This window comes from Pseudorca crassidens, chromosome 14 (assembly GCF_039906515.1).
Source record: "Pseudorca crassidens isolate mPseCra1 chromosome 14, mPseCra1.hap1, whole genome shotgun sequence".
NCBI classification, from domain to species: domain Eukaryota; kingdom Metazoa; phylum Chordata; class Mammalia; order Artiodactyla; family Delphinidae; genus Pseudorca; species Pseudorca crassidens.
Genome location: NC_090309.1, coordinates 58,551,448 through 58,578,933, shown reverse-complemented (window position 1 = coordinate 58,578,933; position 27,486 = coordinate 58,551,448).

Below are 27,486 nucleotides of genomic sequence, written 5' to 3'. Positions count from 1 at the left end.
TGCACTTTGTCAGTGGACCCCAAAATGAGGTGTCCAAATTGCACCCCACACTCCAGGTGTAATCTGACCAGCAGAAAACCCAGGGGGACTATCATATCACCGATCTACACCCAGTCAACATGAAGTACAGCCCCAGATGGTCAGCACTTTTAGCAGGCAAGGCATCCCACTTTAAGGCAAAGTAGCAATTAGGTCTTTTTCATGCAAATTCCCTCCCAGTAAGTTGACTCCCATCCTACATACTCAAGGTCATACTTTGAACCTATCGTACTGAATCTTATTGTCTTGAGCTGGAGCCAGAATGCCAAGACAGCTTTGAATGTTGGTCCTATAAACCATGGTCCAGCTACTTCCTCCCCCAACTTTTCTCAGCAGCTGTTAAGTCCTCTTAAGTGTTGACTGAATAAATCGTTGTCTTCGTCTAAATCAGGGGTAGGCAAATATATAGCTTTATGAATATATAGTTTTATGGCCATAGGGTCTCAAAACTATTTACTATCTGGCCCTTTACAGGAAAAGTTTACTGATTCCCCAAATTAAGGCCTTGAAATCTGCAGAATAGAATCAAGTCAAAGACAGGGTGTTACAGGCCTATGGTTGATTACCAATGATGAATCAGCACACTTAGGAACAATGGTTCACAGTTGTGAAGTCATGTCAACATGTGGTCATCCCTAGGGTCTGTGTAGAACTAAAGATAGACTCTGCTGGTGGCGCCTCCTAATAATCCCATCAAAGTAAGAATGGAATTAATTAGTGAACTGTGGATTCATTAATTCAATGACTGTTCTGCTATGATACAGAAAAATGGGAAAAAGAACAGATGAATTTTGAAGCAGTGACGGGAGGCTGGGGAAAACATCAACTCTAAGAAGCAGCCAGAGACCCAGAACCAAGAGGGGCCAATATCGAGATGCGTGGATTTGTTCTAATGGTGGTCAAGGCTCCCCATTCACGCTGGCCTGCATTTATTGGGGTTCGGCTTTGCTCCAGAAGCATATAACTTGGAAAATTACCATGGTCCCTGCCTGAAACTGTTGTGGGATGGTGCCCCTCACTGTTGCCCCCATAGGCAGGTGATTACTTACTAAACCCAACACTGCATTGGTAGTAAATTCTCACAGCCTTAAATCTAGGCAACCCAGAGCCATTTGTCACCTTTTAAACTCCATGCCCTTTTCTCATTTCCAATTCACAGTCCCCACGGCAGATTCCTAGAACCAGAGCAGTCTAGATTATGCAAGGTAGGCCTAACTGCTCGAAGAAAAAATAATAATATTTGCATTTGAAAACATATACACACTAAAAAGAACCCAATTGCTAACAAATGGTAGGCCTGATACACTAAGCCTGAAAACCATCTGAGAATGAATCATTTACCAGGGAGAGAGAGAGAGTATTGCCAAGGTTGAGCTCACGGGCTTTGGTATCTGGCAGACCTGGAATGGAATTTAACCTGTTATTTGAGCCCTCCAAGCCTCAATTTCATCTGCAAAATGGAGATAATAGTAATGCTTCCTCACAGGGTCATTGTAAGAATAAATGAAATGACGCATGGAGAGTACATAGTACCTGGTACCTAGTACGCGTTCAGTAATGTTCGTTATTATTGTTATCATTATCTTTATGTTCATATTAACTAACAAGTACATAATAGGAAACGCTTGACTTTCCAATGATTTCTAAGACAAGGTACCCCTCTTTGAACAAAACCACTGAAACTGCATGCCCCACTTAAATGAGAACACAAGGGCAAACAAGTGTTTAGATTTTCCCAAGACAAGAAAACAAGCAATGACGCAGATGTGGAAGGAATGTTTTCAGTTCATTGCCTACCTGTAATACTCTCATAAAAGAAGTCCTTATGTCATTAAACAAGTAATTGCCTTTGTTTTATTACTTTTCCAAATAAAAATCACCCGTGTTGAACATAAGAGCCAGCTGCCCAGCAGTCCCCAAGTCCTCCAGCCTTACTATGTAACCCTTACCTGCAATATTTGTATTAAGATACAGGTTCAACTGCTTAAAAAAAAGAGAGATACGAAAACACTGTGGCTCCAACAAGGTAAAAGTTTACTCCACTCTTATGGTAACAGTCCAGACATAATACAGTGGGTTAGGTGACTCTGCTCCACAAGAACACCCAGGGACCCAGGCTCCTACTGTGTTGTCCTCCATTCTCCTGTGTTCCCTGGGCTAGCAGTATCGGCATCACCCCAGAGCTTGTTAGAAATGCAAATCCTCATGCCCCCACCTCAACCCTACTGAAATCAGAAACTCTAGAAAGGGAGGTCCTGCAATCTCTGCTTTGACAAGCCTTGTAGCCGCTGTCCTTATCTTTGTGGTCAAATGGACTTACTGCTACTTCCATGTTCTAGACCATGGAAGGAGGAAAAGAGGAGATGAGAGATAAATCATTTCCTGTCAAGGGAAATGAAAGGGAAATTACATGCTTTGCACATTCTGTTTGTCTTCCATTGGCAAGATGCAAGGTCAAAGGGACACATCTAGCTGCAAAGCAAATGTAGTCTCTAGTAGGGTAATCATGTGCCTTGGTGAAGCTAGGCGAGTTCTAGGTTAAAAGCAAGAATAGATGATGGGGGACAATTGGAAGTTTCTGCCACACTACTAGAAGACACGGCTGCAGCCTCCTTGGCCCCAGTCAGTGGGAAACCCAACACCCCCAATATCTCTCAAAGAGGTTGCACTATTTCCTCTGGCTTTGACTTCTTCCACCCCCTAAATAATTATCTTAGTCAAATCAGTCCTCTTAAGGCTATTCTTTTCGTCCTCTTTTAGTCTCTTTCCTTATTTCCCCAAACCCTTACATAAGAGCCGTTACATAGAACAGTGATTGTGGAGGATACTGCTGCACAGGGGATAACTTCAAATCAAAGACACCCTTCTTCCAAAGCTCCCCTTGACCATTCCTCCCAGAACCTCTCCCTGGTCAGCTTTCTTGCTTTCCTCTATCTCTGAGCTTCTCGTCCCCTCATTTCTCAGCTGTCCGTGGGAACTTAACATTGCTCCAGCTTCTGATAAAGAGAAATTCTCATCCCTCTTGGTCTCTAACTCAGCCAGTAGGGGCAGAAAGGCAGAGGGATTAGGATAATCCCCTCACACCTAAAGAAGATAACAGTAAGTTTTCCTAAAGGCTAATCCCACCCTGACAGGAATTCTGCTATCAGGTTGGAAACAATACGTATTTTTTTCTCCACCCAAAAATACATTACGGTGCCACCCTGCAGGGCAGTTCACCTCTGAAACACATTAAGTGTTTTCCCAGCAGTGGTTCTGTTGCATTACCATGTAATTTTAAGTCAATCAAATCAAAGGGACTTAGGAGAAGGGATTTGAAATAAGCAGTATTTATTTGTTCCACGTGTTTAATTTTCATGCTTTAAACTGGGCTCTTCAAGATTAAATTTTACTCTGAAACGGCACAGATTTACTGAAGCCTTGTTTCTGGACAGTTATTTCCTCCCTTCCTATCAATGGCCTATTTCACTTAATTACCAAAGGGAAGAAATGTTTAGTTAATTAAAATCTTTAAATAAAAGAAGTATAGGGTTAAAAAGTTGAAACAGTACAAGGAAGTATAAAATCAAAAGGCAATATCTCCCTCCCTACTCTGTTTCTCCCCAAAGGTTAGTTGTTAACAACTGAATGTGCTTCCTTTCAGGAGAAAACAAAAATGTGCATACTATAATGATTATGGCTAAGCATTTATTGGAAGTTTACTCCGTGCTAGGCACTGTACTAAGCGTTTCACATGTAAGCATGTAACCCTCATGACAACCCTATGATGGAGCCCAGATGGTACAGATGAGGAAACTGAGGCACAGGGAGACTTGGGCAACTCGCCCACGGTCACACGTCAAGCAGTGGAGGTGAGGATCAGCCCAGGCAGGCGGACTCCAGAGCCCAGTCTCTAAAGCACCACACTCAGTGGGATGTGGACTCTACAGGGACCACACATTTCTCTAAGTAAAGCCATTGAGATACTCCCTCCCCGAACCCCAGTGCAGTGGCTCAAGGGATGTTCTCTCGCCCCGCTGTGCGTAGCATTCCTAACTTATTTCCCATCCAAGTTTTAAACAAGAGAAAAATATTTTTTTGGCCGCACCACACAGCTTGCAGGATCTTAGTTCCCCGGCCAGGGACTGAACCCAGGCCCCGGCAGTGAAAGCACCGAGTCTTAACCACGGTACTGCCAGGGAATTCCCTAAAACTATATTTTTAAAAGAAAATTACAAAATAGAGAGACCACTGTGGAAAAAGAGATCAGACCCAAGGAGCAACCAAGTGCTGGTTTCCTTTCCCTTTCCCCATGTCCTCCCTCCTTAGGAAATACTGAGGTGAGCATCTCTGGGATTACAGATGGCAGCCAGAGGGACCGGAATGGGGTTCTTCCAACCAGAAGTGAAGGTAGGGGGAGGGGAATCTCCCAGGATGGTTCCATCTGAGAAGAGTTTGCTCCACAGGGGGTGGCAGAAAGAGGGTTTGGATTGAGCAATGCCAAAGAAAATGGCACTAGACAGAATTAAACAGGCAAGGAAGATTTTATTCAGGACTCTTGCAGCAAGAGGGGAGAGAAGCTGAACAAAAGGCAAGGCAGGAGGGTTATTAAGTGCCGGGGGAGCTCGTGTAAAAGTACTAGAGGGAGTTAGCAGGGAGGTTGATCAATGTGAACAGGCCGTCTGTGTTTGCTAATTGGTGCTTGTGGCAGTTAGACTCCTACCTGCCCACATAGACTGGGAGATACGACCACCAAGTTTCCTGATGATTCATTTCAAAGGGGTGGCTCCCAGGTCCTTGAAGAAGGCATTCCTGGATTATAACCCTGGCAAGAGGCTGGGAGAAGATTTACCTCTCCAAGGGGCAGAGAAAGAATTTACAATTGAAAGTTTTCTAAAGTAAGTACTCTAAGAAAAGGAGGTCAGAGGTCTGGAGTCAGGAAGAAGCCCTGTTGCAGGATTGACAAGTGCAGCCAAGCTGAGTGGAACCGGTAGGCCATCTGGCTCTTTCCAACTGTCAGGGCACTCTGCACACTCTGCAGACAAGGCCCTGAAGCCAGGTCTGCTACCACTTTGTCCCCAGCGCAGCAGTTCAGAACTGATTTTTCCATTGTGAAAATAGCCCCCGTTTTTGGAAAGTGATTTCGTTCCCCATCAGTTTTGGCTTTCTTCCTTCTCCTTTGGCATCTAAACTGTTAAGATTTTGAAAATCGCTTCACTTAAATCGAATTGAATAGGGAGGCTTTCTTAATCAGGTCTCAGCACTGCACCGACTTAGCTGACTTTGCATTTCGAAAAAGCTGCCCAGCTTCCTGCAGAGGCACGATAGTGACCATTGAAACACAGCTGTTGCAAGCAGGCTTTCTTCTGCTGAATGCCGGGCAGCTTGGACCTGAATGGCTTAGGTACAGTTCTACTCAGACAAGACTCTCCAGTGGGAGACCGTTAGCGAGGGAGATGCTCAGACACTGTCAATAGCAATTCATGCAGAAACGAGAAGAAATTCTATTTAAATAAAATTAGTAGTAGCACAGCTCACAGCCTTGACTGTAGACTGTGCCTGTCTCTTAACTCAGGAAAAGAAACAGACGTCCCTCCTTGAAGCCTCGTCAAGGGAGACTCTGTCGAGGCTTATTTCCCGCCCCTTCTGCTGGGATGTGAAGGCGTTCTCCCACGGCTCCACTGTCATCCAAGCCTCTCTCTCCTCTTCATCAGAAAGCTCAGCCTTTACACCAGGACAGGAGACTCATTTAAAACCCAAAGCCTGCAGCTGCTTCCCCACCCCCATCACCTGCCTGGAATGAGAGAAAACCTGCACAAGTGACAAAGGCCGTTCCTGTTCATCCCACAGCAAGCTCATTCTAGAATTCACAGTAATGGAGTTGCTTTGCAGAGTGATCGAAAGATTCTGCCCTGAGGTCTGTGTCTTCCTCGTTTCTCCTTAACTGCAAAATTGATCCTTCTGTATCTCAGAAGCACCACCCAGGAGTCCTAAAATCAGGGATCCAGAGAGTCCCAGAGGTGGTCCCTTTGGGGAGCCCCGCCCCAGGAACCCCGGGAGATTCTTTGGTCAATTTAGGCAGGATACGAACCAAATAGAGAGACCTTTCCCATTTCATGGACAGTGGCAGAACAAGGGCCATAACAATGCAGGTTGTGATCTCCAAGGTGGGTTCCACAGCCCCTTTCTCCTCCTGAGTTAAACTGTGAGGTGAGATTCACATCCACAGAGTAAAGGGGGAAAGAGCTGTCACTCAGTGAGCAGCTCAGAACCAGACAGAGACAAGGGAGCATGTGGCCCCATCTGATGGAGCCTAGTCTACCCGGAGACGAAATAAAATCATCAACCTGCAAAACTGCCCTCAAGACCTGTGCTGCCAGCCATCTAGTTTCCTCTAAAGCCCGCTTTGTTTTTTCAGGAAAAGACTTTCTTAACTGAAACAGATACGCTGTTACTCTGGGTTTGGTTTGGTCTTTTAATGTTTTTAAGGTTGTGTTGTTTTTATCAAACACCATTCGACTAGCGTCCCTGTGTGCCTGCTGCTTTGTGATCAAGCCTCAGAGACTGTTGAGAGTTTTAGATAAGATCAGAGATCTTATTTTTAAATAACTATTTTCAAACTTATCTGAAAGGATCTTCTAAATTGGCCAAATGAAATATCAGGAATCGTTAGGCAAAACTGAGACGAGAACATTTTAAACAGGGGTAGGAAACCCTCCTGCCCACAGTATCTCAAAGGGCAAGGCCTGAAGCTCCCACATGCCTGGATTAGCAAGAAGAAGTCCAGCCCATCTCCTCACCATCACCTTTACAGATCCACGGTTCACACCATTAAAATAATAACCAACATAGAACCATGAAATGGAAGGTACTTACCCCAGAAACCTGGGGGCAAGGAAAGTGGTTTCAATTCACATTCAATTTGGCTCTGAGCTTCCTGGAAAACAAGGTGAAAAGGAAAGCATCATAAGCTACATGGCTGATTTATCTACTCACTAGTATAAGCTCTAATGGGGTCCAAATTCATCTTTCTGGTTTTACAGGTAAAGAAACTTGGGCACAGAGAACATAGGAGTTTTGCACAAGTTTACAGACCTGAGCTTAGTCTGAACTTGAACCCCAGTCAACTGAGCCTTTCTGAATTCCTGTGCCCTTTGGAGCCCCTGGCGTTTCCCTCCAGCCCTCAAATACACTTCTTCCCTGAATCTGGACAGAAGCAAGACACACAGAGGCCAGGGAAGGCTTTGGCAACAGCAGGATTCATACTTATGGGTCACTGGGTCCTTAAGCTGGATTTTGCATATGATTATGCAGGTACACATGTACTGACACCTTTCAAAGTTTCCTAGGAGGCACAGGATGGAGAAAACTGTGTTCTTCCACTACTGAGCTGTTTGAACTTGGCAAAGAGTGACAGGGAAGGAAACTAACACTTTACAGCCGGCCAGCTGAGCTAGGAGCATCTGCATGTATTCATCGCTTTTAGTACACCTGAATAGCTTGCAAGTTGAGGGGAATGAGGCTCAGGTGAGAACTAAATAGCTTGGCCAAGGTTGGTAACTATTAAGTTGCAAGATCAAAATTTAAAACTCAAGTCTGTGTGACTCTAAAGCACAGGCTCTCCCCATAAATCAATATTGGCTCCAAATCCTACACTGTATCTTTCTTCATTTACAAAATCAGGAGGTTGCATGAATGTTCATTAAGAAAAGACATATATCACATGCACATATACCTATGTGTATACTACAAAGGAAGGACCTTAAAGAAATACCCCAAAGGGTTAACAGTGGGTTTTCTCTGAGGTGGGGAATGAGCATAGCAGAGAGAGAGTGAAGAGGGGCGTATATAAAACTTGAATCTTTTATAATTAGAATGTATTCATATATCACATAGATTAAATAAAATAAAATAGTGCAATTAAAAAACAATAAAAGGGATTGAACCAAATAATTCCGGAAGTCCTTTCTGGCTATAACCACTGTACATTTCTCCTACAGGAGATGCAGGTTCAGCAGCTTCCTGAAAACCCACTTCACCTAAAAATGACGGTGGTTTTTACTAACAATGTGGAGCAATTGCGCCACCCAGTGGTCAAACTAAAAATTACAAATTACCTTTCCCATTAACAGGAACTAGGCAGGTCTTGGGTTCAGTAGTCAGCCTTGAGGAAAAAAATAGTTCCTTTTTTATTTAGCAATGATAAGTAACTAAGTTAATTTGATAAAATCAATTTTATCTATGGAAAATTTCTTTTTTATTTCCCCAAGCCAACGAACACTGTGTTCTCTCTTATCCCCCAGTTCACATTTTTCATTTTCAGGTTCATAGACTCACACAGTGTCATAGCCAGGATGAAACTTAGGTACCCATGCAACCTGCCTACATCGTTTTACAAAGAAGGAAATCTGTCTCTGGGCTGAGAACCCCTCTTTTCATCAACAATACACTTCCACCATCAATACCACTTCAAGTCCAGAGCTGGATTAAGAGACAAGTCAAACCAAGCAGCATCCGAGGTAATAATCTATCCCCAGAATGCATCCTTGGGTACATACTGGATTAACATGAATTAAAGAAATGAGGTGGAGAAAGTATGCATAGAGGGAACCTACCTCAACCAAATAAAGGCCATATATGACAAAGCTACAGCCAACATTGTTCTCAATGGTGAAAAACTGAAACCATTTCCTCTAAGACAGGAACAAGACAAGGTTGCCCACTCTCACCACTATTATTCAACATAGTTTGGGAAGTTTTAGCCACAGCAATCAGAGAAGAAAAAGAAATAAAAGGAATCCAAATCGGAAAAGAAGTAAAACTGTCACTGTTTACAGGTGCCATGATACTATACATAGAGAATCCTAAAGATGCTACCAGAAAACTACTAGAGCTAATCAATGAATTAGGTAGAGTAGCACGATACAAAATTAATGCACAGAAATGTCTTGCATTCTTATACACTAATAATGAAAAATCTGAAAGAGAAATTAAGGAAACACTCCCATTTACAATTGCAATAAAAAGAATAAAATACCTAGGAATAAACCTACCTAGGGAGAAAAAAGACCTGTATGCACAAAACTATAAGACACTGATGAAAGAAATTAAAGAGGATACAAACAGATGGAGAGATATACCATGTTCTTGGATTGGAAGAATCAACATTGTGAAAATGACTATACTACCCAAAGCAATCTACAGATTCAATGCAATCCTTATCAAACTACCAATGGCATTTTTCACAGAACTAGAATAAAAAATTGCACAATTTGTATGGAAACACAAAAGAACCCAAATGGCCAAAGCAATCTTGAGAAAGAAAAACGGAGCTGGAGGAATCAGGCTCCCTGACTTCAGACTATACTACAAAGCTACAGTAATCAAGACAGTATGGTACTGGCACAAAAACAGAAATATAGATCAATGGAACAGGATAGAAAGCCCAGAGATAAACCCACGCACATATGATCAACTAATCTATGACAAAAGAGGCAAGAGAATACAATGGAGAAAAGACAGCCTCTTCAATAAGTGGTGCTGGGAAAACTGTACAGCTACATGTAAAAGAATGAAATTAGAACACTCCCTAACACCATACACAAAAATAAAATCAAAATGGATTAAAAACCTAAATATAAGGCCAGATACTATCAAACTCTTAGAGGAAAACGTAGGCAGAACACTCTATAACATAAATCATAGCAAGATCCTTTTTGACTCACCTCCTAGAGAAATGGAAATAAAAACAAAAATAAACAAATGGGACCTAAAGAAACTTAAAAGCTTTTGCACAGCAAAGGAAACCATAAACAAGACAAAAAGACAACACTCAGAATGGGAGAAAACATTTGCAAATGAAGCAACTGACAAAGGATTAATCTCCAAAATTTACAAGCAGTTCATGCAGCTCAATATCAACAAAACAAACAACCCAATCCAAACATGGGCAGAAGACCTAACTAGACATTTCTCCAAAGAAGATGTACAGACTGCCAACAAACACATGAAAGGATGCTCAACATCACTAATCATTAGAGAAATGCAAATCCAAACTACAATGAGGTATCACCTCACACCAGTCAGAATGGCCATCATCAAAAAATCTACAAACAATAAATGCTGGAGAGGGTGTGGAGAAAAGGGAACCCTCTTGCACTGTTGGTGGGAATGTAAATTGATACAGCCACTATGGAGAACAGTATGGAGGTTCCTTAAAAAACTAAAAATAGAACTACCATATGACCCAGCAATCCCACTACTGGGCATATACCCTGAGAAAACGATAATTCAAAAAGAGTCATGTACCACAATGTTCATTGCAGTTCTATTTACAATAGCCAGGACATGGAAGCAAACTAAGTGTCCATCGACAGATGAATGGATAAAGAAGATGTGGCACATGTATACACTGGAATATTACTCAGCCATAAAAAGAAACAAAATTGTTATTTGTAGTTAGGTGGATGGACCTAGAGTCTGTCACACAGAGTGAAGTACGTCAGAAAGAGAAAAACAAATACCGTATGCTAACACATATATATGGAATCTAAGAAAAAAAAAAAGGTCATGAAGACCCTAGGGGCAAGACAGGAATAAAGACACAGACCTACTAGAGAATGGACTTGAGGATATGGGTAAGCTGTGACAAAGTGAGAGAGTGGCATGGACATATATACACTACCAAACGTAAAATAGATAGCTAGTGGGAAGCAGCCGCATAGCACAAGGAGATCAGCTCGATGGTTTGTGACCACCTAGGGGGTGGGATAGGGAGGGTAGGAGGGAGGGAGACACAAGAAGGAAGAGATATGGGAACATATGTATATGTATAACTGATTCACTTTGTTATAAAGCAGAAACTAACACACCATTGTAAAGCGATTATACTCCAATAAAGATGTTAAAAAAAAAGAATATATTGTACAGCACAGGGATTATAGCCAATTTTTTACAGTTCAGTAAAGTATAATCTATTAAAAAAAAGAAAGAGAAAAACAAATACCGTATGCTAACACATATATATGGAATCTAAAAATAAAAATGGTTCTGAAGAACCTAGGGGCAGACACAGATGTAGAGAATGGGTTTGAGGACACAGGGAGAGGGAAGGGTAAGCTGGGACTAAGTGAGAGAATAATACTGACATATATACACTACCAAATGTAAAATAGATAGCTAGTGGGAAGCTGCTGCACAGCACTCGGAGATCAGCTCGGTGCTTTGCGACCACCTAGAGGGGTGGCATAAGGAGGGTTGGAGGGAGATGCAAGAGGGAGGCGATATGGGGATATAGGTATATGTATAGCTGATTGACTTTGTTATACAGCAGAAACTAACAAGACATTGTAAAGCAATTATACTCCAATAAAGATGTTTAAAAAAGAAAAAGAAAAAGAAAGTAGGTGGACTACTGAATGGGAGAAAACATTTGCAAATGATACGACTGATAAGGGGTTAATATCCAGCATATATAAACAGCTCATACAGCCCAACATCAAAAAAACCAAACAGGGACTTCCCTGGTGGCGCCGTGGTTAAGAATCTGCCTGTAAATGCAGGGGACACGGGTTCAATCCCTGGTCCAGGAAGATCCCACATACTGCGGGGCAACTAAGCCCATGCACCACAACTACTGACCCTGCGCTCTAGAGCCTGCAAGCCACAACTACTGAGCCCGTGTGCCACAACTACTGAAGCCCGAGCACCTAGAGCCCGTGCACCACAACGAAGAGTAGCCCCCACTCACCACAACTAGAGAAAGGCTGTGCACAGCAACAAAGACCCAACGCAGCCAAAAATTTTAAAAATAAATTTATTTTAAAAAAAAAACCTGATTAAAAACGCCAGAGAACTGAATAGACATTTTTCCAACAAAGACACACAGATGGCCAACAGGCACATGAAAAGACGTTCAGCATGTCTAATCATCAGGGAAATGCAAATCAAAACCACAATGAGGTATCACCTCACACCGGTCAGAATGGCCATCATCAAAAAGAACACAAATAACACATGTTGGCAAGGATGTGGAGAAAAGGGAACCTTCCTACACTGTTGGCGGGAATGTAAATTGGTGGAGCCACTGTGGAAAACAGTATGAAGCTTTCTCAAAAAGCTAAACATAGAACTACCATATGACCCAGCAATTCCACTCCTAATTCAAAATGATACATGCACCCCAATGTTCATAGCAGCATTATTTACAATAGCCAAGATATGGAAGCAACCTAAGTGTCCATAAACAGATGAATGGACAAAGAAAATGTGGTATATATATATAGAATGGAATACTACTCAGCCATAAGAAAGAACAAAATCTTGCCATTTGCAGCAACATGGATGGACTTGGAGGACATTATGCTAAGTGAAATAAGTCAGACAGAGAAAGACAAATACTGTACATCACTTATATGTGAAATCTAAAACCTACAACAAACTAGAATATAACAAAAAAGCAGTAGACTTACAGATATAGAAGACAAACTAGTAGTTACCAGAGGGGAGAGGGAAAGGGGATAGGGGATCAATAGCTACAATCTATTAGGTATAAAATAAGCCACAAGGATATACTGTACAACACAGGAAATATAGCAAATATTTTATAACAACTATAAATGGAGTATAACCTTTAAAAATTGTGAATCACTATATTGTTCACCTGTAACATATTATACATCAACTATACTTCAATTTAAAAAAATACATTTTTTAAAATTGGGATTATAAAAACAAGAAACAGAACTTCCCTGACAGTCCAGTGGTTAAGACTTTGCCTTCCAACGCAGGGGGTGCGGTTTCGATCCCTGGTCAGGGAGCTAAGAGCCCACATGCCTCGTGGCCAAAAAAACAAAATATAAAAAACAGAAGCAATGTTGCAACAGATTCAATAAAGACTAAAAAAAAAACGAAGAAGAAGAAAGAAAGAAGGAAAGGAGGTGGATAAAGATAAATAACTTCCCAATAATTATGTGCAGAAAAAAATTATAACTCCTAGATAACTCCAAATAAGTTTTTTAAAAGTCACCAAATGATTGGCCTGTCTGGGACACCCATAACAGTGTCCTGTCAGATCCCCTGCAGTGTGTACTGGTCTTCTGCTTGTGGGAGGAGAAGCCGGGTACTACATACTTATTTTACACACAAATACATATACTCCTACAAACACACACACACACACCCCTGTGACAAATATGTGGGCTAATCACTGAGCTTCAGTTCATCCATCTATGAAGTGGAGGTGACATCACCAATCCCATAGAGTCATTTTAAGGATTAAAGGGGATCATGCATTTGCAGTGCTCAGCACAGTGCCCGGCATAGAGTAAGTACTCCATAAATGATGTTAGCGGCGGTGTTGCTGCTGCTTCATTAATGTTACATTAAGGCCAAAGAAAGACAGCGTCGGGCCCTGCAGGGTCTGGAGTGCATCGTCTCTGACATGTCAGGCAGAGGTCAGGCAGCCAGCTGTCACACGAGTTATGGAAGAGAGTCCTTTGTTAGATGGGAGGTTGAATCTCATGCATTCTGATGTCCCTTTTAACGCTGCCTCTGTGACTTTGCCTTTCTATGGTTTAACACACACCTAGGGTCATCAGGTCTTGGGTCTTCCAATCCCACCCCACCTTAACTGTGTCTGCCAAAAAACAACTCACCTGCACATCAAAATAAGGTAAGACCATATGGCGAGATCTAATATCTGGGCACAGAAAAGGACCCCCTCCTTGTTTTTTAATCACTTACTACAGTGCCTCATATCTACTTACTAAGTGTTTCTTGATGAAATATTTCTAGCACGCTTGCTTGCTTTCTTCTCTACTTAATGAAAGCATTGCCTTTTCCTTGCCACTTAGAACAGTGAGTTTGGGCATGACATTTAGTACCTCTCCTGCCCTATAAGAAGGATGCATGACTTCTAATCATATTCTTATTAAAATTAAAGTCCTCTATTACTAACTAATGCTGAATGCGTTGTCACACAGGGGTTTTTAATCTTTTGTATGGTGGGATGCCTACGTCAGTCACTAACGCCTATAAATGCACAAATAAACTACATTGTATCACAAAGGGACCAATTACATTGGAACACAGTCCCATCCATGGATCCCCAAGGCCCATGAATGCCAGGCAAGAACCCATGAAGAAAGACCCAGTAAATGATACACTTTCCGAAGACACAGATTGTGATGCATGTGCTAACCACTGATAACCACTGAATCGCCCTTGGTCTCCAGCTCCCCAACTTTGCAAGCAGGTCATTATCAGCCCTATGCTGTCCTCTGATGCAGAGAAGACAAATTCCTCAAGTTAGCTACTTCTTGCCTATTTTTCCATTCTCTGCTGCAGGAAAGAATGTTCATACAAGACATTAGAAGTTCTTTTCTGTTTGGCTCCCTGAGCTTGCGTTACTAGGGTCATCATGGTGGGATGCACAGAACAATGGCTATGAAATGAGCCAGCACAGATTTTGAATCCCACGTCTGGCCTGGTGTACGTCACTGAGTGCTTCTTCCTCTGAGGCACAGGAATAAGGATGGTTGTATTACAGGAATGGTGTAAGTAGAGTGTCTGGCACAGAGCCTAGCGGATGGTTACTGTTCCACAGATGCTGATTTACTTCTTCCATACAAGTAGCTGAAACAAGTAATGTGCTGCTTATTTCCCATTTACTCTTTCAAATCCACTCCCTACCTTTCTTCAACTGCCTCTTTGCTACAGGAGGTTAAGTATACACTGCATCAATGCGTCCCCTTGCCCTCTGGCTTCACTTAGATCCAGACACTGAGAAGCACCATTTGGGTACTGGAAGCAAAGAAGAAAGTAAAATCAGATTTTAAAATCATCTAGCTCCCTCCCTACTGAGTCAGCCGAGCTGGGTGTGCACCTCTAACAAAGGCAGCTCTCTCCATAAACCATCCTCTCTGGGCTCCCATAACCACTCCCTCCCTTACTCCTCGGGCCTAGGGATAGAATGACTCCTAGGCTCCTAGCCCTAGGGTGATGCCCCATCCATTACTGATCTCCCTTAATCCTGCCCACACCATTACAAATAGTGCTTAAGGTCTCCTCAATTACCCCATTGGTATAGCATGTTTCCTACTGGAACCCTGAATGACATAGACAATTGCTGGCAAAATGAGGAAGACACCTAGAGCAGTCTGTAAGGTGTGTGTCAAATCATTCAGACACAATCACACACACACACACACACACACACACACACACATTCTAGCTTGGTATTTATTGTATTGGATGTGCCCTGGATGACACATCCATCCTTTTCCTTGTTCTGTTAAGAATGGCCCTTTTTATAGTGGAAAAAAAAAAGAAGAATGGGGATCATTCTGAGACGTACAGGAATATTGAAACACTATATTGTGTACCAGGAACTAACGTAGCATTGTAGGTCAATTATACTTCAAAAACAAACAAACTCATAGAAAAAGAGATCAGGTTTGTGGTAACCAGAGGTAAGGGAGGAGGGAGAGGGGGATTTGGATGAAGGTAGTCCAAAGGTACAAACTTCCAGTTATAAGATAAATAAGTAATAGAGATGTAATGTATGACATGATAAATACTATTAACACTGCTGTGTTATATATGAAAATTGTTAACTAAATCCTAAGAGTTCTCTTCAAAGATTTTTTTCTTTTTCTTTTGTAGTTATATGAGATGATGTATGTTCACTAAACTTACTGTGGTGATCGTTTCATGATGTATGTAATTCATATGCTGTACACCTTAAACATATACAGTGCTGTAAGTCAATTATATTTCAATAAAACTGAAAGGGAAAAAATAATAAAAGAAGGAGGAGGAGAAGTAGAGGAAGAAGAAGAGGAGAAGAAGAAGGAAGGAAGGAAAGAAGGAAGGAAGACACCACTAAGAAAAATAAGACAAGACACGGACTGGGAAAGAACATTTTCAGCATACCTATGTAACCAAATAACAAATACAAAAAAAACGTGTATTCAGTACATGTAAATAACTTCTACAAATCAACAATAAAAAGACAAAAGGCAATTTAAAATGTGCAGAAAACATGCAGTCATCTCTAAATGCAGACACACACACACACACACACACAATGGCCAATGAGCACAAGAAAAGGTAATCAACATCATTAGACATAGGGTAACGAAAATTAAAACCACGATATCACTTCATTCCAAGCAGGATGACAAAAAAAAAAAAGACTGACAATACCAAACGTTGGTAGAAATGCAGAGCCACCGGAACACTCATCCGCTGCTGATCAGTGTATAAAATGATACAACTACATTGGATGGGCCATAAATTGACGATTGCTGAATCTGGGTGATGGGTACATGCATATTCATTACTCTACACTCCCCAATTTTGTATAGGTATGACATTTTCTATCATAGAAACTTTAAAAGAAAAAAGAGTAAACGTCTGTACCCAAGGAAATGATCCTGATTCTCAGGAAAAAGATATATTTTCCCCAGCAATTAATACCAACCAATGGTATTGGTTGTTTCATACTCAGGCTGCACGTCAGAGGCTTTTTAAAAATGTCAATCCCAGGCCCTACCCTGGGCCATTAAATCTGAATCTCTAGGGATAGGGACCAAGCACAGTATTTTTTTAAACTCCCCTGGGGAGTTTAAAGCTCAGTCATGGACAGGAAACACAGATAAACACCAATACAATCTTAACTCCTGGTTACTTTTCATGTCCCCTTTGGATGTCACAACAGTTAGGGACCTGACAAGAAACAGAATTCACCCCACATGGGTACTATTTGTAGAAATCTCAGCAGGATTAAGAGAATAAGTGCACCCAACAAGAAACCACTGCATGAATTAATCCCTGGAGATGAAGGGATAAGCAGTGGAACAGTGCTTCCAGAGCCCAGTGAGGGCCAGAGCTGTGGGAGAGCCACAGTCCTGCATGGAGCCAGGTGCCAAGGCCCAAGGGAACACAAATAAGTACCCTGACCTCCCTCTAGTCCCACCTGCCAGGCTGGCAGGGAAGTGACACAGAGCAGGACAGAGACGGCAGAGCGAAGAGGATGATGTCAGGCAGTTACAGGCGCCCACTGCACAGATGTCAGCAATTCCAATTCCCTGCCACTGGTCTGGCCTGCCCACCAGTGCCTGGCTTCCCCTTCTTGCCCACTGGTGACTGCGGGAACAACTGAATCACTTTCCTGAACCCACCAATGCGGAGAAGGCCAGAGGCCAGTCTGGGAGGGTGCAGGGCAGGGCTTTCAGTTCTGCAGAGACTAAACAGTCTCAGAAAAAGAATATGTCACCAAACTACAGAAACTATGGAATCACATGTTACCTCAGTAGCAGAGACTTAACCTCTGATTTCCCTTTCCCGGCCACTCATTACTGAAAGAAAGAAGGAAAGAAAGGAAAAAAGGACAGAGACTGGAAAGTATTGTTTTCGATGACTGTATCCGAAAATGCTGTATAAAATCTCATTATTATTATTATTATTATTTGCGGTACGCGGGCCTCTCACCGCTGTGGCCTCTCCCATTGCGGAGCACAGGCTCCGGACGCGCAGGCCCAGCGGCCATGGCCCACGGGCCCAGCCGCTCCGCGGCATGTGGGATCTTCCTGGACCGGGGCACGAACCCGGGGCATCGGCAGGTGGACTCCCAACCACTGCGCCACCAGGGAAGCCCTAAAATCTCATTATTTGATGTAGAAGGTCTAGGTAAATCATCTAGCCCATTCCCCTCATTTTACAAGTAAGAGAACTGAGACCAGAGAGGTGAAGTGATTTACCTAACGTCACCATCTGGGTAGGAACAGAGTCCAAATATTGTGACCCCCCAGCCCAAGGCACAACTCATGACACCACACAGCCCCTCAAGTGGTTGACCTCTTTGCCAGGCAAAAGGGGACCATCAGACCCCCAGGGCAGCAAGATCATGTAAATACCTGCCACTTACATTTTACCTTTCATTTCTATCTAGATGTGATTGCCCAGATCTATTTCACGGTAATTACTTGATCCATCTCAGGGGGCAGAGTTTTTACAGCTGAGAAAGGAAATAAATGCTAACAAGCTTCCAGCTGGCTACCCCCAGGAGCAGCTGATCCAGAGGGCCAGGGCTGAGTGGGCCACCTAAGACAGCGAAAAGCTGTCCCAGCCACGTGAGCATGAGAAGGAAGCAGGCTTCATGAGCCTCCTGATAAAAAGCTAGTCAGCTCCCCAAACAGTCATGTCCCGCATTTATTCACTCAGCCTGCAGGCCTGGGAGCTGGCATCCCAGAAGCTGGCACAGTCGATACATGGTAGAGGCTTAGGCAAGGGCCCTTCCCTGGCAAATTAGGAGTCTCTCTCCTCTGTTGGGGGAAGACACAGGTGATGGGAGACACTGAGGTAGCAGATCCCAGGGATGGAGACAAGGAAGCAGCGTGTTCTCCCCAGCACCAGGCAGGAGGCAATGGGGCAACAACTGAGGGCAGCGCTTCTAAAACAAGATCAGCTCTCCTGAGTCTGGGATCCTTAAACGGAGGTCCAACCGAGGATGAGGGGAAAGACCAGAGACCTCCCAAGATTTCTTCCGCTCGGAGAGCCACATCCTAGAAAGGGTCAGCAGAGGGTGGATCCCGCCAGCCCACATCCCAGAATCCTCAACCACAGCCCTGTCAGTTCCCTTCATAGCACATCACAATCTGGAATTACAAATTTAACTGTTTGTTTACTTGTTTATTATCTGTCTCCCCCACATGACTAAGTTCCACGAGGCCAGGGAGTGTTGCACCCAGTACATCGTAGGCACACAGAGTACCTGATGGAAGTGTTAAATAAATGGGTGACTGTGAAATACCCTTACTCCTCAAGAAGGACAAACCACTTGCAGAGGCAAATGAACTCTGGCATTTGTAAGCAGGATCAATTCCAGTGTTCCTGTATCTCCACTTACCGGGCCAACTGGAACCCACTCTGCCCTGTAAGATAATAACATTTGTATAGAGCTTTGTGGATGTTGAAGCACTTTCATAGCATGGCTTACCCCAAACAACTGCACTCGTAAGTAGGAAACACTCATTCTACCTCCAAATCCAATGCTCTTCCCTCCGGCGGTAACATGATCAGAGTCCTGGTTCTGAGCACACACCAGGGACAGGCTCTATTGTTCCATGTTTGCAGAAGAAAAACAGGAGTCCTGAGAAAATACTGGCTTTGCTAGTCGAAGTTAGGCCTGAAGCAAGAGCCCAAAGTCCTCGAGGGACTTGAAAGGAGGAAAAAAGGAAATTGAGGCTGAAAGGGGCATGGACACTTCCCCCGCTGGTAGAGAAGAGAAGCAAGGGAGAAAAAAGAAACAGAGAAAAAGGGAGTGTTTCTGGTCTGGTGATTAAACAGTGAGATTAACGAAGCGGCCGCTAATCCTCCGTTTTGCCCCAGATGAAGAAGGTGCATTAGTCACTAGGAGAAGGCAGGCCACCCCGCCGGGAACTCATGTTCCCAGCGGGGTGTGCAGTAAGCCCCTGTCTTTGGAAGGGCAAAGTGCTTGACACATATTAAAGCTACTGTTGTTATTAATAATGCCAACACTTTAGACGTGCATAGCTCCATTCCTCCTAAGAGTTTAAAGCCTTTCATACATATTGTCTAATTCCCTCTCAGAATTTTTATTAGAAAAGTGTTCGCGGGTTGCTATGTAAATATATGTAAAAGTTCTTTAAGACATTTAAACACATTTTAGTCTTATCTATTCTCTCTTCCCCTGTCCCTGGTTTAGCACATTTCCATTTTGATTATGTCTTTGAAACGCCAATTTTCAAAACAGAAACCTAAAAGGGCAACTATAAACCTCCAACCTCTGGCCAAACTTACTTCCTTTCCAAACCTCTGTGATAAGGAGTGTAGAAGCTTCTCTCACTTCAAAAATAGCACAGGACTGAGGAGGAGTCGGGGAGGGATGGATTGGGAGTTTGGGGTTTGCAGATGCAAACTATTATGTATAGGATGGATAAACAACAAAGTCCTACTGAATAACACAGGGAACTATATTCAGTATCCTGTGATAAACCATAATGGAAAAGAATGTGTGTGTGTGTGTGTGTGTGTGTGTGTGTATAACTGAGTCACTTTGCTGTACAGCAGAAATTAATACAACATTGTAAATCAACTACATTTCAATAAAATAATTTTTTTAAAAAACAGTGCAGGGCTCACTTCCCCCCACCCTTGCTCCACCCTTCCTTTGGTAATTCTGCTCCCGAAGTAACTAAGGGGTGGAAACAATAGTTAATTCACGTTGAGCATCTACTCTGTCCAGGCCACTGTGCTGATTGCTTTACAAACGCTGTCTTATTTAATCCTTGGGACACAGACTTCTAGCTGTCCCCCAGTATCCACAGTAATAGAAATTTTAGCTGGGCACACAGCTGTATTTCCAGTCTCCCTTGAAGCTAGGTGTGGCCATATGACTATTTTCTGGTCAATAATTAAAAGTATCTGTGGAGAATTCCAGGTACGTAGCACCATCTTTAAGCATGTTTTTTCCTCTCCCCTGACTTCACAGGGATTCCACTGGTTTTTACAGCCTGAGAACCGAAAACATAACCCATTGAAAACCCCTGCTCTGACTTTTTCCTGATGATGGTTCAAATTGCTCGCTATTCCTCGACCTCTCCATCTTACTCCTTATATATTGGTGGTCTTTGTTCTCCCCGTCTTAGACCAACCTACTCTTAAAGGAAAACAGCTTGCCAATTTCAAGCAGTCTAGAACGATTTTCCTCTTGTCCTCTTCCCTCTACAGATCCTCCGCTTCTCCTCACCTCTTCCCAATCCATCTGTAACACCACTATTCACCAGGATCCATTCTACCTCCCAAAAGAGACAGCCAGGCTCCTACTCTGTTTGCATCTGCTGACATCACCCCCACACACACCCACCTCCTCCATTCCATTCCTTCTCAGTACTTACCTCCTGGCCCACATTATCTCATCCACTTCACACGTTCTCTTTTCTCTTGACTGCAACAGCCATACTGGGGTTTCCCCATAATCCCTCTTAGATCAGGAAGGCAAATATTTATAATTATCCCTATTTTAACAATGGGAAAATAGAGGCACGAAGAGATGTGAGGATTTGTCCATGACTGCACAAAAGAAGGAAGGTGACACCATAGCCTTTGGAATCCCAATCCAGGGCCCTTCTTTTCCCCCCTACATTCCTTTCATTCTCTCAGATACCCTCCCAGATTCCCTGAAGATCAGGGAATAGGTGGCAACTTTTACTGTCAATTATGGGCACAGCTGGCAGCTTCTCCAAGGTCCTTCAGCAAGTCTTCACTGAAATGAGAACCAAGTGGTCTTCACTCTACCCACCTCACCCTCTGCCTCCAACAAGCCAATACCAGAGAGCTGAGGGAAGTGATTTTATATGTATAGACTTCAACTGATAGACTTCCAGGTATGAAGAAGAGATGGACATAGTTTTCAATAGTCAGTCCTTCGACACTAGGGAAAACACACTCATGACAGCTCAGGAGAACCCATGTGTTAGAGAGAAAAGAGTCTTGACCTGAGCTCTACCATTCACCAGAGCATCAGGAGAAATAGGGCTGAGGGGGACTTCTCTGGTGGCGTAGTGGTTAAGCGTCTGCCTGCCAATGCAGGGGACATGGGTTCGAGCCCTGGCCCGGGAATATCCCACATGCCACGGAGCAACAAAGCTTGTGCGCCACCACTACTGAGCCTGTGCTCTAGAGCCCGCGAGCCACAACTACTGAGCCCACGTGCCACAACTACTGAAGCCCACAGGCCTAGAGCCCACGCTCCGCAACAAGAGAAGCCACCGCCATGAGAAGCCCGTGCACCACAGCAAAGAGTAGCCCCTGCTCGTCACAACTAGAGAAAGTCCGCATGCAGCAACGAAGACCCAACACAGCCAAAAATAAACTTAAAATTAATTAATTAATTAGTTAACTTTAAAAGAAAGAAATAGGGCTGAGAACAGAGTGGCCTTGAACAAGACCTTTCCCTTCTCTGGAGAGTGCTTCCATCTTCAGCATCAGGACCCACTGAAATGGGTCCTCAGATGTTCAGGGGATGCGGAGTGTCCTACAGAAGCTGCAACAGCACTGAGAAGGTACCATCTAGAGACAGAATTAGAGAAGCAGGGGCTATTTTATTAACTCAACAGGATTTGTGGATTAACTGGAAGTGGATGAGGGCAGAGGAGTCACTCCTTCATAAAGCCAGGTGTCTTAGCTATCTTTGTACCCCTAGTTTTTATCGCCCACAGAATGTCCTAAATATTTGATGAATAAAGGAAGGAATGAAATGGGAGTGAGGCTAGGAAGTTGACCAAACATCTCTTATTGGGTAAGACAGCTCCATATTCCATCATGATATCTGGCTCTGCATCCTAGATACCTGAGAGACTGAGACTGGAGAACAGCAGATTTTCCTACTTATTCAACATGGTTTCACACATTCACATTTTAAGTGCATTCACACTCATCATCCTATTTATTATGATATTGAAAAGTAACCAACAGAGAAGATTTGGTTATCAGAATTGGACTGTGCAGAACCTGATGCTCAGAGATACTCAAGTAGCTGATTCCACATCCAGAAAGGGAAGGATCCAGATATTCTAACCCTAAACCTGTGCTTGTTCCAGGATCAGGTACTCAAGAAGCTGGATACTGTAGGGAAATCACCCACAAAGAGAGGGACTGAACCACCTGACATCACATAGGAAAGAGTTGCATATCACACCATCAACTTCCACCTTTTGGAAAGGGCTGCTAGACATATAACCCTCAACTACTGGCCCCCTGGATGGCCCAAGGAGCCCAGAAGTGTGGCTGGAAAAAGGACTGAGTGCAAATGAGTGTCACTAAGAGCTGGCCGAGAGGGATGGGGGTGTGGAGTGGGTAGGTGGTTATGTTGCAAAATTGGCCAGTGGGAGTGGGCAGGACAAAGCACAGAAAAGTAACATTTCTTGAGTACCTACTATGTGGCCGGCTCTATGATAAATACTTTCCTTACACTGTGTCTTTAATACCCACAACAATGCTCCATAGTCGGTAGCATTAAGCTATTTAACAGATAAGGAAACAGAAGATCAGGGAGGTTACTTCACTTATCTGGAAGTCAGACAATTAGAAGATGGCAAAGCTATGCTATGACTCAAACTGGGGTCCACAGGAATCCAACACCCATCCTCTCTGCACTATTTAGGCTGCCAAATTGTAAGAATATTACCGAAGTTCCTGAACTACCAAGGCCATTACAGGGATAGAGAAATGGCATAAAATTGAATTGTTTGTGTAGAGGATTCTTTCAGTTGGCTATTCAGCATCCATTCCCTTTTTCCTCCTTCCTAAAAAAAATCCCAATTCTGTTCAACTATCCATCCACCTCTCGTGTAACCCAGGCGACTCAGAAAAGCTTACCCTTTTCTAACTCTGGGCATAGATTCTGATTAGTCACAACAAATCAATGGATAGCATTTTTCTGGTGATGCTCACTGATCACACAGTGGACATATGACCTAAATTGGCCCAGATTACATGAAAAAATTCACATTCCATATTTCAGGAAGACGTCCCTCCCTCACTCTTTCCCTTCCCTCCCCCATCTCTCTATCCTCCTCTCCCTCTCTCTTTATCCTAATGCATAAAATCAAGGGCACAGGTTTTCCCAGTTTCTATCGGCAGCCATCTTGTGACCAGGAGGAGAATGAGTCCAAAGGTGAAACAATGTATGGACTTCATATCACAGATATGGAGACAACCTGGCTTCTTGTTGATACTGCTGAACCACTGAGTCACTCAACTCTGAAGCTTGCCCTACTTATGGATTCAATGTTACATAAGATAATTAATGTTCCATGCGTTTAAACCAGGTTGAATCAGGATTTTTGTTATTTGCAGCCAAAATCCTTTTGACAGTTTGTTTTTCATCCTCTGTCTTTACAACAGATATGAAAATGATTCAGGTTAGGATGGGAGTGGTTAGTGAGGAAATGAGAGTTTGAGTCACTAATAAGTGCCCTAATTCAGTACTCTGAAACTCATCAGTGCTCATCAACACTTAGTCCTGATGCAGCACATGGACAGTACCCCTGACCTCCTGCTGCCTATCCAGATGGCTTCCTGGCAACTCTGGATTTGATAGGTAAATTCTCAGACTTGTGCCACACAGCCATGAGGGATAGGGACAGCCGAAACTGGTTTTAATTAAGCAGTTGGAGGCTGAGAGGAAACTCTTGGTCAGGTTGGAAAATCCTCCCAGTGGCTTGCCTGAGGAGAAAAGAAGATTCTGAGTGAGTAGGTGAGATGAGTAAGACGATGTCCCCACCCCAGCCCCGCAGTGTGGGTTGGTGTTGTACGGGGGTTTTTGATTCTCCGTTTTGTAGGTGTAGGAATGTCTGAGAATAAGTAGAGGTGGGAGGAAAGGATAATGGAAGGAAAGGAGCTGGGGCGTTGGAGAAAAGGAGAGGGAGCCCAGGGACTAAAGGACCTTGTGACTCTCTGTGAATAGCCTGGCGGCCTTGGGATCTCCCTCAGGAGAAAACTGTCCTTGGCAAAGCAGCAGAAAAACCTGGTTGGGGGGTTGACCATTTATTCACAGACACTTGTAACAACAGGGGCAGTATGGAGGCAGTTCTGCAGGCACTTTGCAGGCTGCAGGCCACTGCTTGAAAGTTATAGAGGAAGAAAAAAAAGAAAAAGAAAAACAGAAGGTGGAGGGAGAGACAGAGAAAGAGAGAGAGAGAGAGGGAGGAGCCCTCATTTCTGAGAACATATGAGTCACTTTCCGGAGACTCCCAGAAAAATCTGGGAGACATTCAAGGGACTAAGTTCTTGCAGTTATGATGTAGAGACTCAGAACTGTCAATTTTTAGGTATTGATAACTATGTGGTCACATTTGAGTTTGCAGGCTACTAAATCATGAGACGTCTGGATTACAGTAGTATTCCTAGGGTGACCAACTCATTCTAATTTGCTTGGGCCTTTCCTGATTTTAGCAATGAAAGCCCCATGTCCTAGAAAACTCCTCAGTCCAAGTCAGGTCAAAACGTCTCCTCATAAGCAGCCCCTATCCACTCAACCCTTAGACTGAACATGTCCCACACTGGCCATCTTCTTAGTCTACATCAAAATGATTCAACTAGACCCAGCAAAAACAAAAACTGATGACTCTCACTGCCCTAAGCCTTACTTGGGCTCCTGCAGTTGTGTTACTAGCCCGGTTAGAAATCAAGGAGCATCCCAAGAGGAAGAAACCCTGGCCTGAAAGAAATAAAGGGGACAATGGGTAATATCAAAGAGATGGCAAAAATCCCCAGTGTACGAAGTACCACATACCAGATGTCAAGCCTTGCTTACTTTGGGAAGCCGCCAAGCACCTAATGAGCAAAAGAAAGGCTAGTTCAGATGCTCCTTTAAAAGAAATTAGCCAGGGAACAATCAAGAGTCTTGAATGAGCAATTAGCTCAACTGGCCAAGACTTAAAACTCCTACCTCGATCAGAACAGTTAATTGAAATTATTAACCTTTGGAGGGGAAATTACTCTTTCTGAAATTAGTGAATGTGTCATTAGCGTTATGAAGAGCTACAAAGAAAAGGTCAATGAAGCATTTATTTGGAAAGAAGAAGGCCAAACTCTTTATTCAAAACCACAATAATTAAATCAACAATGTATTTAGCCAACGTGGGCATCCTTGAACTATTATGTTAAATATAATAAGGTATACGCTGTTCTAAGTTATCGTGGAGCAGACAGGTTATCTACCAAACCCAGCCAGGGAAAAGGGGAAAATGGAAGCATATGTAAATCAAATAGTCTGCTATGGTCACCCAAATTCAGCCTTGGAATGAGCATGAAAATGGAGATTCCCAGATGCCATCAAGTGTGGTCTATTTAGACATCACTGACTCTGAATTAAAAGCATCCTTCCTTTCATGCTCATTGTACAGTAGATGTTCAATAAGACATTTTAACTGCACTATTTTGGATATTCCAATAATTTAGACCAGTGGTCCTCAAACAGAAGCAAATTTGTCCCCAGGGGACATTTAGCAATGCCTGCAGGCATTTTTATTTGTCACTCCTTGGTGGAGGTGATGGGCAGGAGTGGTTGCTACTGGAATCTAGTAGGTAGAGGACACTACTAAACATCCCGCAATGTACAGGGCAGCCCCTACAATAAAGAATCACCCATGGGCTTCCCTGGTGGCACAGTGGTTGAGAGTCTGCCTGCCGATGCAGGGGACACGGGTTCGTGCCCCGGTCTGGGAAGATCCCACGTGCCGCGGAGCGGCTGGGCCCGTGAGCCGTGGCCGCTGAGCCTGTGCGTCCAGAGCCTGTGCTCCACAACTGGAGAGGCCACAACAGTGAGAGGCCCGCGTACCACAATCAAAAACCAAAAAAAAAAAAGAATCACCCAACCCAAAATGTCAACAGTGCCACTGTTGAGAGACTTTGATTCAAATATACTCTAATTTGAAGTTTGATTTTGCTCCAACTATAAAAAGAAAGGCTTTCTTGACAAATTAATGGCACTAACATGATAAATGAAAATATTAGTTTGAGAAGTAAAATAACAGTCTTTGAGAAACTTCCTCGCATGTCAACATTGAGTGTAACAATGACAATTCTTTTGTCTTTTCCTTAAAGCCAATGTGTCAGGATTTTTAATTGGTAGTCTTCCTTTAATTATTAGTTCTTTAAAGTGTTAACACTGTATATCCATTCAAATCTTTCATACTTTAACCATTTTTACTTATTAAGACTGAATTTCTATAAATATGTCCTGGGGATATAATACACACCATGGTGACTATAGTGAACAAGTCTGTATTATATATTTGAAATTTACTAAGAGTGTAGATGGTAAAAGTTCTCATCACAAGAAAAACCAAATTTGTAACTATGTGAGGTGATGGATGTTGACTAAACTTATTGTGGTAATCATTTTAAATATATACATATATTAAATCATTATGTTGTACATCTAAAACTAATACAATGTTATATGTCAATTATATCTCAATAAATGAATAAATAGATAAATAGACTGGGTTTCTCTATAGCACTGAGCCAATTATTCAAAATTAGTGAGTTTTTTCCTTATTTTTATATTTTTTATATTTATTATATTTCCTTGAAATATATTATATATTTTTATATTGATTATATTTCCTTGAAATATATTTACATATATAACTATATATACATATAATTATCCTAAAATGCATTAATGTATTCATTTTTTATTTTTAATCAAACTTCTCTTTAATGAGAACTCAACTAAAAAGAGATCATATCATTTTTATGTTTCTTTATCTAGTTAGCTAATCATCCAGGGTTTAAAAAAAAAAAAATAGTAAAACACCACTTTGTCTCTTTGCCCAAAGAGACAGGAGCTAAATTTTTGGCTGGAGTTTAATTCTGTATTTCTATTCCCAAGCATTTAATATTTATTACCTGGGAGACTTCTTTGTCAACAGA